Source organism: Prionailurus bengalensis, chromosome D4 (assembly GCF_016509475.1).
Source record: "Prionailurus bengalensis isolate Pbe53 chromosome D4, Fcat_Pben_1.1_paternal_pri, whole genome shotgun sequence".
In the NCBI taxonomy this organism is placed as follows: domain Eukaryota; kingdom Metazoa; phylum Chordata; class Mammalia; order Carnivora; family Felidae; genus Prionailurus; species Prionailurus bengalensis.
This window is the reverse complement of record NC_057359.1, coordinates 50295845-50307266: the sequence shown is the minus strand read 5'-3', so window position 1 is coordinate 50307266 and position 11422 is coordinate 50295845. Positions and strand designations below refer to the sequence as shown.

The 11422-nt window shown below is 35.2% G+C and overlaps 1 long non-coding RNA gene across 1 annotated transcript; it reads right to left on the bottom strand.

Annotated features, from left to right (window-relative positions):
- Positions 1-1320: 1320 nt before the first annotated feature.
- On the bottom strand, positions 1321-10254 carry LOC122475323. Its single transcript, XR_006295146.1, has 2 exons — positions 7968-10254; positions 1321-3500 (listed from the first exon to the last, which is right to left on the bottom strand). It is a non-coding gene; the product is annotated as an uncharacterized LOC122475323 (long non-coding RNA).
- Positions 10255-11422: the final 1168 nt, after the last annotated feature.

The following is an 11422-nucleotide window of genomic DNA, read 5'->3' as shown; positions in this document are numbered from 1 at the left end:
AAAAATGACAAATTTCTCAGTAAAAAAAATATACATATTTTTTTTCAGAATGCTGTTATCTGAAGCACAATAATTGTGATTCAAGAAGAAAATGAAACTTTAATACAGTATTCCCATTACCTAAGTTTCTCAATAATCTCTTGTTTAATGAAACATATTTGTAGGGGAATTTGATTTATTCTAGAAATAATGTAAAATTTTATATCTACTTTGTCTCAAATGTCATCTTTGTGTTTTTTGGTTTTTTTTAAATTAGCTCACTTGGCCATGAATTAATCAGACTCTTTTCTGGTTCTTCTGCAGGAGAAAGGTCATACAGTTATAAGCTTTTTACCATTACGAACAGTTTCTTTTTAGCCAATTTTCATCTTTCTATCATATTTTTGAAGTAAATGTACAAATTAAGTATGTCAATCTTTCTTACTGATTTTATATCTACCTTGCACAAAACTCCTATTTCTTAACAGAAATTACTAATGAAAAAATATTTAAAATGCATGCTCGTCTCTGTTTAGTATTCTTCCTATTAACAGAAAAAGCCTGATAACTTTGTTTTATGAAGATTTTTTTCATTCCAACTTGTAAATCATGTATTTTATTCTGCTCCCTACAAAGATGCACTGTAAACTTAGTGAATTGAGCAATTAACTCTGCTAAGACTTCACTTGCACTTGCTGAAGGACTTGATAACATGTCTGTACTTTCATAAGACAGCCTTTGTTCATGGAATTCTCTCCCCTTCCTCCACTCCTTACTACAGCAAATTAGTGAAAAATGTTTAAGTGGTAAAAATCAGTATGCTGCACACTATAAAACTTTTAGCCAAAAGAGTAAGAAGCCAGTGAACTTGCAAGAAAAAGTGTGTAACAGCCATATGATTGTGTATTACCAGGTTCTCAGACATCCTGTTTTAGAACAGCACACTTATAGAGGGGAAAGTCACCTATTGATGAAAGTAAACTTGGGAGAGGTTTCTATTTCAGTATCCTTTCTTTTTAAAGTCTCCTGCCCTTCCCCCCAGCTCCTACTCAACTTCACTTCCCAATTACAGTAATTAAAAAGGAGGACATATCCCAATGGAATGCATCTTTGTTTGAAACTTCCTTACCAGAAGTTTATTCTTTTTTTTTTTTTTTCAAGATTTCCTATTTATCGCTACATAACTGTTATGTACAAGTGACATTTTTGGTGAAAGTGACATAAAATTTTCTTACATTTCTTGCTTCTAGTGGAAAAGATGTATCAAACATCTATTAAAATTAAAAGTGTACATTCCCTACTCCTGTGAATCTATCACAAAGAAATAAACAAATCAGTAGATAAAGACATATAAGGATGTTTATTGTAGCCTAATTTGTAGTGCCAAAAAATGGAAACAAAAGGAACGCTCAATAATTGTGGAAATGCTACATAGATAATGTTACATCTAAATTATGGAATATTGTACTATTAAACTCAAATGAATTGAAGATCTTTCCTCTGGATATTGTTGGGTGAGAAAAGTAACACGCTTGAGAATATGGTCCCATTTTTAAAGTTGATGATCAAAATAACCCCGTATTTTTATATGTATATAAATATATTACGAATAAGTCTCCATAGAATTATAAAAGAAGAGTGGAGCACCTGGCTGGTTCTCTTGGTCGAGCGTCCAACTCTTGATTTCATCTCAGGTTATCATCCAAGGGTTGTGGGACTGAGCCCCGTGTTGGGCATTGCAGTTTGTGGAGCCTGTTGAAGATTCTCTCTCTCTCTCCCTCTGCCCCTGTCCCCCACTGGTGCTCTCTCTCTCTCTTTCTATCTCTCTAAAGTAAAAAACAAATCAACAAAATAAATTAGAAAATGGATGGATACATATTAGGCTGTTAACATGGGTTATCAAGGAAATGGGGTATAAAAGAAACCAAAGTGGGAGAAGAGATATGAGATTTTTAAAAATAGTCACTACTAAAGATGTAGGTGTTCATATTTATGCATTATCCAAAATTATATATATATGTATTAATAAATAAATTAATACTTTTTATAAATAAAAGGCTTAGGCAGTAATACTTGAAATTTGCAGAAATGTATAATAATTCATCAGTGGAAACCAAAAGTAAAAATAGGAAGTAAATCATGTGGCAATTTGTTCTCATCGTAAAAAGTATTCTTTAGTACACTATAACCATACTGTAATCTTAAATGCCATTAAAACTTAAAATCTCTGTATTTCCATTATAGAATATCTGGGAATATATAATAACATCCGTTTGATAATATTAACTGCTAGCATTTATTGAACACTTTGGCAGCAGGCACTGTGCAGATGCTTTACCTTATTAGTTCATTTCATCTATATGCTATGAGGAAGACATTACATTCCTTATTTTGTAGTTGCTGAAATTGCAAATTAGAGCAACTGGCTGGTAGTCCAGGGTTACCCAGCTAACAAGTGGCAGGCAGGATTAAAACTCAGACTTGTCTGACTCCAGAACCCATACTTTTAACCAGTATTCTATATTATTAGTTCCCCCATTGTTCTGAAACCAGATTTCCTCTGTATCGTAACCCTTTCTTCTCCTGGAAATGTTGTCACAGTGAGATCCCAATCTTCTTAGCCAATGTAAGTTTGGTTGTGGGGCTTCTTTGATATGTGGTATATCTAGAAAGAAGAAAAGTACATCAAGAAAAATGCTATGATGAGTGCTGCTCATCTAGTTTTGCTGACTATCCAACCTTTTTTTTTGAACATCCAACAGTAGGCTTAAGTTTCTCAATCACGATTTTATGGCAATGATAAAAATAATCATTAATTTATTTAAAAATACCTGTTGAGTACCTACCAGGTACTTACCTCCCAAGCATTACTCTAGGCAGTGTTCTTGCTATTCAAACAGAGCTTTAAGACAAGTCTCCTAACCACACTTTAATGAAACTACCATCCCTAAAATACTCTCATACAAAGATTCTGGAGTCAACTCGAGACTCAATAGTCGTGGGTTATTCTGGGATGTTGGCCAGAACATGGCATTAAGGCTAGAGGTGGATCATAGGCACAGAGGCTGTAAAGTGATTATCCTACAAAATTTGAGAAAACTGGTATGGAACAGATGAAATGCCAGGTCTTAAGAAACCCCTGCAGGTTTTACTTGGAATACCTCAGGAAAAACATCTTACAGTAGTAAAGGATACATGAACTTGGCAGTTGGGTTTACACAGAGACAGTTGGTTAACCTTTCCAAAAACTTTTCCAAAATCAGCCAGTATTTGCTTTTACCAAGAAAAGTTACCATTGTATGAAACTGCATTGTTTATTTATTGTCTGTATCCTCCATTAGAATGTAGGCTCCAACTGGGCAAGAATTTTGTTGATGTTGGCCCCTCTTTTATTCAGTATGTATTAGATGAATCAATTTGATAAATGGAAATAGGTAGCCTTACTTGCTGGTATAGATGCCTTTATATGTGCAGGTATGGTTTGCTGTCCCCATGATGGACTTCACATCATTAGTAGGTTCCTGTTGTTGGCAATGAAATTATGATAAATAAATGGGAGGACAGAAACTGTAGATGATCAAAATTAAAGGCAAATGTTGCATGTATTGCTGCTATAATAAATTACCACAAACTTTGTGGCTTAAAGCAACACAAATATATTCTTTTTACAGTTCTGTAAGTCACAAGTCTGAGAGGTGTGAGGCTAAAATCTTTGTGAAGGCTCTAGAGGAGATTCTGTTTCCTTTCCTTACCCAGCTTTTAGAAGCTCCCTGCATTTCTTGGCTCATAGCCCTTCTTCCATCTTCAAATTACATCATTCCAACATTTGCTTCTATTCCTCACATTTTCTCTGATTTTGACCTTCTAGCTTCCTTTTCAAAGGGATGTTTGTGGTTACATTGGGCACACCCAGATAATCCAGAATAATCTTCCCATCTCAAGATCCTTAATCACAATTGCAATGTCTCTTTTGCCATATAAGGTAACATATTCACAGGTTGTGGGGAGTAGTAGGATGTGAACATCTTTGGGAGGCAATATTTGGTGTACCACAGCTATTTAGAAATCTTACTTGCATTGAAATTTTTACTCTGCTCATTCACTATGTTGTTACTTCAATGTAAAAAAAAAAAATTGAAAAATTTTGAGGCACAGAGCAGAGTTTTACCCTGAATCGACAAAATTGCAAACCTCTTTTTATCTCAAAAAAGAAGCCCTCATCATTTTTTATAACAGACGGGAGCAGGGGGAGCACTACTTCTTGTGTCAATTCTTTCAAAAAATTGTAATGCATTATAAACAATGGCTTTCAAGTAGTAAGACTGACCTCACCTCACTTCCATTCCTCACCTTCCAAACACCAAAATCGGCTTTTCAGTTACAGTCAAAAGTGTAATGAGCTTCATGGTAGCAAACTTGGTAGGGCAGGCTTTTAGCCCAAGGATGTTGTCTTTATTCTAAACATTTTTATAGCTTCTTTTTTGGAATTGTCTTTAGAGACAGTTTACCAGACACACAGGAAAACACGGCTCGTTATTTTAAGGTCACAAGGTACTCTGCCTACTCTGTCTTCTTCCCTTCCCCATTGTTTTACTCTACTTGCCTTCATCCCCACTCCTTCCTCTGCAGATACTAGTGCCAGAGATCTGTGAGGTTGAGAGGAAGGCCTGGGGAGAGGGAGTGTGGCTGAAAAGGGGGCAGGGAGAGTTTCATACAGAGCTTGAGAGGTAGCAAACTGCAATTTAAGTTTATTTGTGTGACCCAGCCTGTTTTAAACATTGCTAAATAACAATATTTGATAATCCACTGGGTCAAAATTCATGCTGTTAAAATACATCCCTGTTGAGAAATGTCTGTAGCTTCATCTAAACTTCTATTATTTTAAATTAAAAGGAATACTTGGCCAAATAGACTTTTCAATATCCTTTTGTTTGACAAGGGACGTGGGAGCACAGGAGGGGAGACTAGAAGAAAACTCTTTCCTATACTGATTTTCTTCCCAAGGAGGTCTCAGTTTACAGGCTTTTTTAGAATAGCTCTATAATTCAAAGCTTTTCAATGCAGGCAATTAAAATTTACTATTTAGATACATAGATAAATGAAAATATAATCAATAATGGCATCATATAAAATGATATATTGTATAATTATATATAAATATTAATAATATATATTAATTAGTAATATATACGATACAGGCTATACTATGTTTTTGAATATTGGTGTGATTAAATGTAAGCACAATTCACAAACCCTCTTATATTTTCAATTCCTGAAGTTAAGAAGATCCAGCCAATCAGATTCTTTTAGAGGTCCCATTCAGAACAAAGTCTCTAAAATATTCCTAACTACCACATACATTTCTTTCTTCTACCAATTAAGATTACTTTTCAAAGAAAATAGGTTTGTAAAAGTAATTTAAGACTAATCAAAAAGAACACAGAAAGTCCTACTTTAGATTATAATCTCACATAGGAAAGGGTTTTTTTTTCCTTATGAAACCATTTTCCTTTATTTAGCAAAACTGCTATTTGACTTTCTCCCATGACTCATCCTCTTGCTACAATCAGAATCAAAGTTCTAAATTCTAAATCTATTTATAGATTTATAGATTTTATTAAATTTTTATTATTAAATTATTTTTTAATACTTTTTAAATTTTTATTTAATTTTAATTTTAATTTTTTAAAATTATTTTAAAATAATTTTTACTATTAAATTATTTATAGATTTTATTAAATCTGTCCAATTTGTAGCCACTATGAATGTCGCTATTAAGCACTTGAAACATGGCCAATCTGAATTGAGACCAACTGTAAGTGTAAACCACACCATAAAATCTCAAAGATTTAGAACAAAAAAAAGAACATAATGTATATCAATAATTGTTTTGTTAACTACATGTTGACATTGTATTTTGAATATACTGAGGTAAATATTTTGAGATAAATATATTATTTAAATGAATTTCATCTGTTTTTTTCCTTTTTAAATGTAGGAACAAAAAAATTAAAATTTTACGTATCTGGCTTACATTTGTACCTCACATTATATTTCTATTGGACAGTGCTGTTCTAAATCAGTAGCGCAGTATTTCCTCCTACAAGCTCAAAGAGCTTCATTTCTGAATGTGTGAATGAGTTATAGTATATTTTAATTCAAATATCTTCAATATTTTAATTCAAAATATCTTTAAAGCATGAATTTAATCATTAGCTCTCTCTCAAGAAGTAGACAGTTATGTCCCCCATTTTCCAAATGCAATTCCACAGACATTAAAATGACTGACATGACATTAAAGTGTACAAGGTTTTCAGGGGCTGTAAGTCTGTACCCAGACTGTAAGTTACAGTGCCTTCACATTTACTTTTCTTTGCATACATTCTTAGAGAAGAAACAATCTGGCCATAAAAAAAAAAAAAAAAAAAAAAAAAAAAAAAATCCTGCCTAGAAATAACCAAATCATTGACCCTTGAAAAATGGCTAGGGAGCAAATGGGAGCTTAAATGATGAACTTCAACAGATGTTGCCTCAAACACAGTAAGAGACAAGGGAAAACGGAATCAACTGCTGCAGTTGTTGAAAGTATTATAATAGAAGAGCTATCAAAGTTCTCACCCAGTCCAATAATCCACAAAAAATAACTCTTTCTGAATTGTATTTATAGAAGGGCAAGTTATTTTATACTTGTTTTTTCCCCCAGCAAGTGCAATCACCACTCTATCTATCTACCTATGTACCTACCTATCTTTCTATCATCTATCATCTATCTAAACATTCCCAGAGGAACAGAAACCTGGCCTATCTTTCAATAAGTTTCAAAAAGTTCCCTTTGAATTACACTAGTGGTGCTAGGGAAGAAAAATGGAGTTTTAGACATTTCTGTTTCTCAGCAGAATGCGAGAGAATGTTCAAAGTGCTCTTGACTAACTGTATCCCACAACTTCTATGCCCCTTCCTTTTTTAAAAAAAACAAAAAAATGAGTAATTTTATGAAAAGTCTCTTCCACATTAACCAAAGTCTAGATTTATGATTTATTTGTGGTTCCCTTAACTTTCCTCAGTGTTCTTTTTTTAATGAGATGTAATGTACATATCATAAAATCCATTTAAAGTGTATAATTAAATTTTTTTTTTCAAGATTTATTTATTTTTGGGACAGAGAGAGACAGAGCATGAACGGGGGAGGGGCAGAGAGAGAGGGAGACACAGAATCGGAAACTGGCTCCAGGCTCCAAGCCATCAGCCCAGAGCCTGACGTGGGGCTCGAACTCCCGGACCGCGAGATTGTGACCCGGCTGAAGTCGGACGCTTAACCGACTGCGCCACCCAGGCGCCCCTATAATTAAATTTTTTAAATATTCAGAGTTGTACAAATATCACTTCAATCAATTTTAGAACATTTTCATCACACCCAAATAAACAATGCACCTTTATTATCACCCCCTTCAACTCTCTCTTCTCATCTTTAGGCAACCACTAATCTGTCTCTATTAATTTGTCTATTCTGGATATTTCTTATAAATAGAATCACACAGTGTTTTGTAGCCTTTTATGACTGGCTTCTTTCAGCATGTTCAAGGTTCATCCATATTGTAGCATATATTTGTACTTCACTCCTTTTGTGGCTGAATAATGTTCCAGTGTGTGTGTGTGTGTGTGTGTGTGTGTGTGTGTGTGTGTGTATACACATACCACATTCTTTTTATCAACTGATGGACATTTGGATGTTTCTACTTTTAGACTATTATGAATAATGCTGCTATGAACATTCATGTTCATATTGATATGTTTCATTTGGTATCAATATGTTTCATTTCTTGGGTACCTACTTACAAGTGGAATTGTTAAGGCATATGGTAATTTATGTTTAACTTTTTAAGGAACTTCCGAACTGCTTTCCGAAGCATCTTCCATGCCATTTTAATTTGGTTCAGTCTATCCCACCCAAACTAAATCAACTCAATAAGCATTCACTGTGAACTTACATGTCAAGTGGTCTGCTTGGCAGAGAGGACACAGATGACTAAGACATCATCTCTATCTGCAGGGAGCCCACAGTGTGATGAAAATCTCATAGTTTAGTAGAAATAAGGAGTGGTTCTTACTACCTGGTACCTGCCTTAGAGAGAGAGGGAGAAAATTCTTGTGGTCTAGTAGTACCAGATGAGGACAAGATGTTCAAGTGACCCTGGTACTTGACAATTACACAATTAGCATTCAGGAAATGTTTAATAATGGAGTTTTTGTTATTTATATTTCTGCTATTGTGGCTTTTCATACCTTTAGATGAGGCTTAAACTGAATTCATATAAGCTGTTACTAAAAATTATCTACATCTTTAGACACTTTAGAAGTCTATGGAAAATAAGTAGTCATGATCCAGTTTTCATTATATATTTATCCTAACCACAAAATCACTACCACAGCATCAAATTTGCCTAACACATAGGGATCTTTGAGATGATTCCAATAGCCATGGGGGAAGAATTTATTTAATTTGGGAAGCTAGATATCTCTAAGCCTCTTCTAGAAGCAGAAAAGACGAGATGCCTAGGAAAAAGACTGAACAGGGGACAAAAAGGTATAAGAATTAAGTGAAAGTGAGGTCATAAAATGCAAATGAAGAAAAAGTTTGAAGGAAAGAGTGGTTAACAATTTTAAAACCGATATAGAAATTTTACTGGAATACAACCCAAAGGAATCCATTAATTTGGTATTTAAAATATCACTGGTTATGTTAACAAAGCAGCTTCGGTGCAGTTGACAGAGCAGTGTTTAGAAGAGATTGGGGTGTGAAGTAGACCAGTCTTTTACAGACATTTAATGTGAAAGTAATGGGAAGAAGATGAATGTGCTTCTAAATTGAGAGGATGAAAATCAAAGGAGGAAAGGCTAAAGCCACAGGAGAAAGGGGATGGTAGAGAATTAAGAAAGATTCATAAGGAATCTGCAGTGGATATGTAAGCACCAGGGGAGGAATTAGCATTAGACAGAAAGGGACCTTCTTTTAGAAGGATGTAGAAACTAGGCTTCTAAGACATTTTCTTCTGAGATGGGACATTTAACGCTTCTGAGAGGGAAGAATGGGTACTAATGAAAATGTTTGTATGCAGGCAGTGGGGATGGTAACAAGTTAAAGAAATGTAGTAACTACTGCTTTATTTATCTGGCACCTTATACATTAAAACAATTTCCCATGCCTCATATGCATAGGAATCTTACAATAACCCTGCGAATAGGCTCAGGAAAACTGACTGAGCTGCCCAAAGGCCTTCAGCTGGTGTGCTGCATAGGAAGAACTTTTTCAAAATCAAAGGTCCCATGCCCTTTCAGGTATGTATCAATAATTATGTCCAAGCAGAGGAGGTGGTGAAGGGATGATCCATGGGAAGTATGTGACTAGCTTGGGTATGATGAAGAGATGTATCTCTTCCAGTATGTGAGGGAAATCTTTGCAGTGAACAGATTTACATAACTCCTTCAATGAAGAAAAGTTAAAGAAATGTCTAACCACATTTGTGTGGTGGGTGCTTTTATCACAATGAATGAAATAAAAATAAAGTCAGATTATTATAAGACATGCCAAAGGGTCTAATTCATGTGGCAGTTGAAATCCCAAGGACTTTTCCTTATAAGCATATAATGTGTTAGTGTTAAGTTTCAGCTCACCATCAATGTCCTTTTTGTTTACATTAGAATCGTGATCACACAATGTGAAAGCAGTAACTTGGTATGGAATTTCAGACAATCAAACTGATATAAACTCTTAAAAGTTCTTTTCATCAGATCATACTCTGATTCCTGAGAAGATAATTAAGCAAATATGGCATCAATACCTACCATGTTTGTTGAGGTTATTGTTGAGAGAGGGGAAAGCAGTACACAGGGCGGTCATGAAGTATTTTAAGAATCAAAAGTCTGACAAATCATAGTACTGTATTTGGTAAGGAAATCCAATCTATGCTTAATGAAAAGATAGAATCTTAGAATGTTTATTTCATGGGACCCCTTTTTTTTTTTTTTGGCTGAGGTGGGGGCACCTTAAAGATAATATAATGATGACTGGTCTTGTAAGAAGAGGTTTGCTTATCTCTTATTACCTGACACTTCTTCCAATTAGTTCTCACCTTTTTTTTTTTTTCCAAGAAGATTTCTGCACTCATTATTTTGGTCTCTGTGCTATGTTCTCACCTTTTTTTTAAGTTTATTTATTTTGAGAGAAAGTGCGGGTAGGTGTGTTTGTGCATGAGTGGGGGAGGGGCAGAGAGAGGGACAGAGAGAATGCTAAGCTGGCTCCACACTGTCAGCACAGAGCCTGTTGTGGGACTCAAACCTATGATCTGTGAGATCATGACTGGAGCCGAAATCAAGCATCGGACACTTAACCCACAGAGCCACCCAGGCAATTAAGTGACTCTTAGGGCCTCTTATGAATACCTCTTATGGTCTAAGCAGCTACCTCAAGTGTGCTCTTGGGAAAGGAAACAAGGCAACTGGACTGTTACAGTGTTACCAGACCCTCTTTTCTGACTGATATTTCTGGCAGGAAAAGGAACTGAGCCAGGAACAGCTTCAAAGGCAGAGGAGCCCAGGAGGGTAGGGCCAATGGGCAGTAAACATCCATTTGGCCTTCTGAGAACCATGAGCAAGGGACATTATAAAGGCAAGGGTTCCAGTACATTACAGGGATGCAGGCTTCATCCATCCATCTACTGTTTAGCACTTTTGTTATTTCCTCCCAAGGGATACTTGCTTTTCTCTGTAGGCTACATGGGAAGTTAGAGAAGCTGGAAAAGCAATTTTCTTTTCCTCTCCTTCTTAACCATTTCCCCTAATCCTGAGACACAGGTCCCTGCTTTGTCCTTGGCAGAGGGGATGGGGTGTGGCTGGTCAATCTCTAAGGCAGCCCTCCCCATCTCCAGTAAACTAAGGGAAAGTTCACTTTAACAAGAAGCAAATTAAAGATAGAAAGAGACTTTTAAAAATGAACTATAGTTTCCTTTGACAAAAAAAAAAATCCAGGTTGAACTTATGGATTGTATCAAATATTTTCACTCTCATGTCAGTCTGGACTTCCTCTACTAGGGTGAACTTATCTGTTGAGAATGAAAACACAGAAAAGGAGATAATATTTCAGTTGGTTAGTAGTAGTTCTTTCTTGACCTTGTGTCAAGTATAGTTTTAATAGATTTAAGTTGGTCTTTCTTCCACGGTATTACCATGTTGTCATCACAGTAAGAATACTATTTTACAGAAAGATGTGGAAATAAAACAAAAGTTAATTTTGAAAAATATCATTTAGTTTTTATAGTTCTCTTGTGACTTACCTAGTGTGTCTAAACCTCTTTTAGGTAGCAGACCACAGAATTCTTCAGGATCATGCTTCCTCCAAACTCTCTTGTACACTGGACTCTTCAATGGATGTTATTATTCCTCCTCT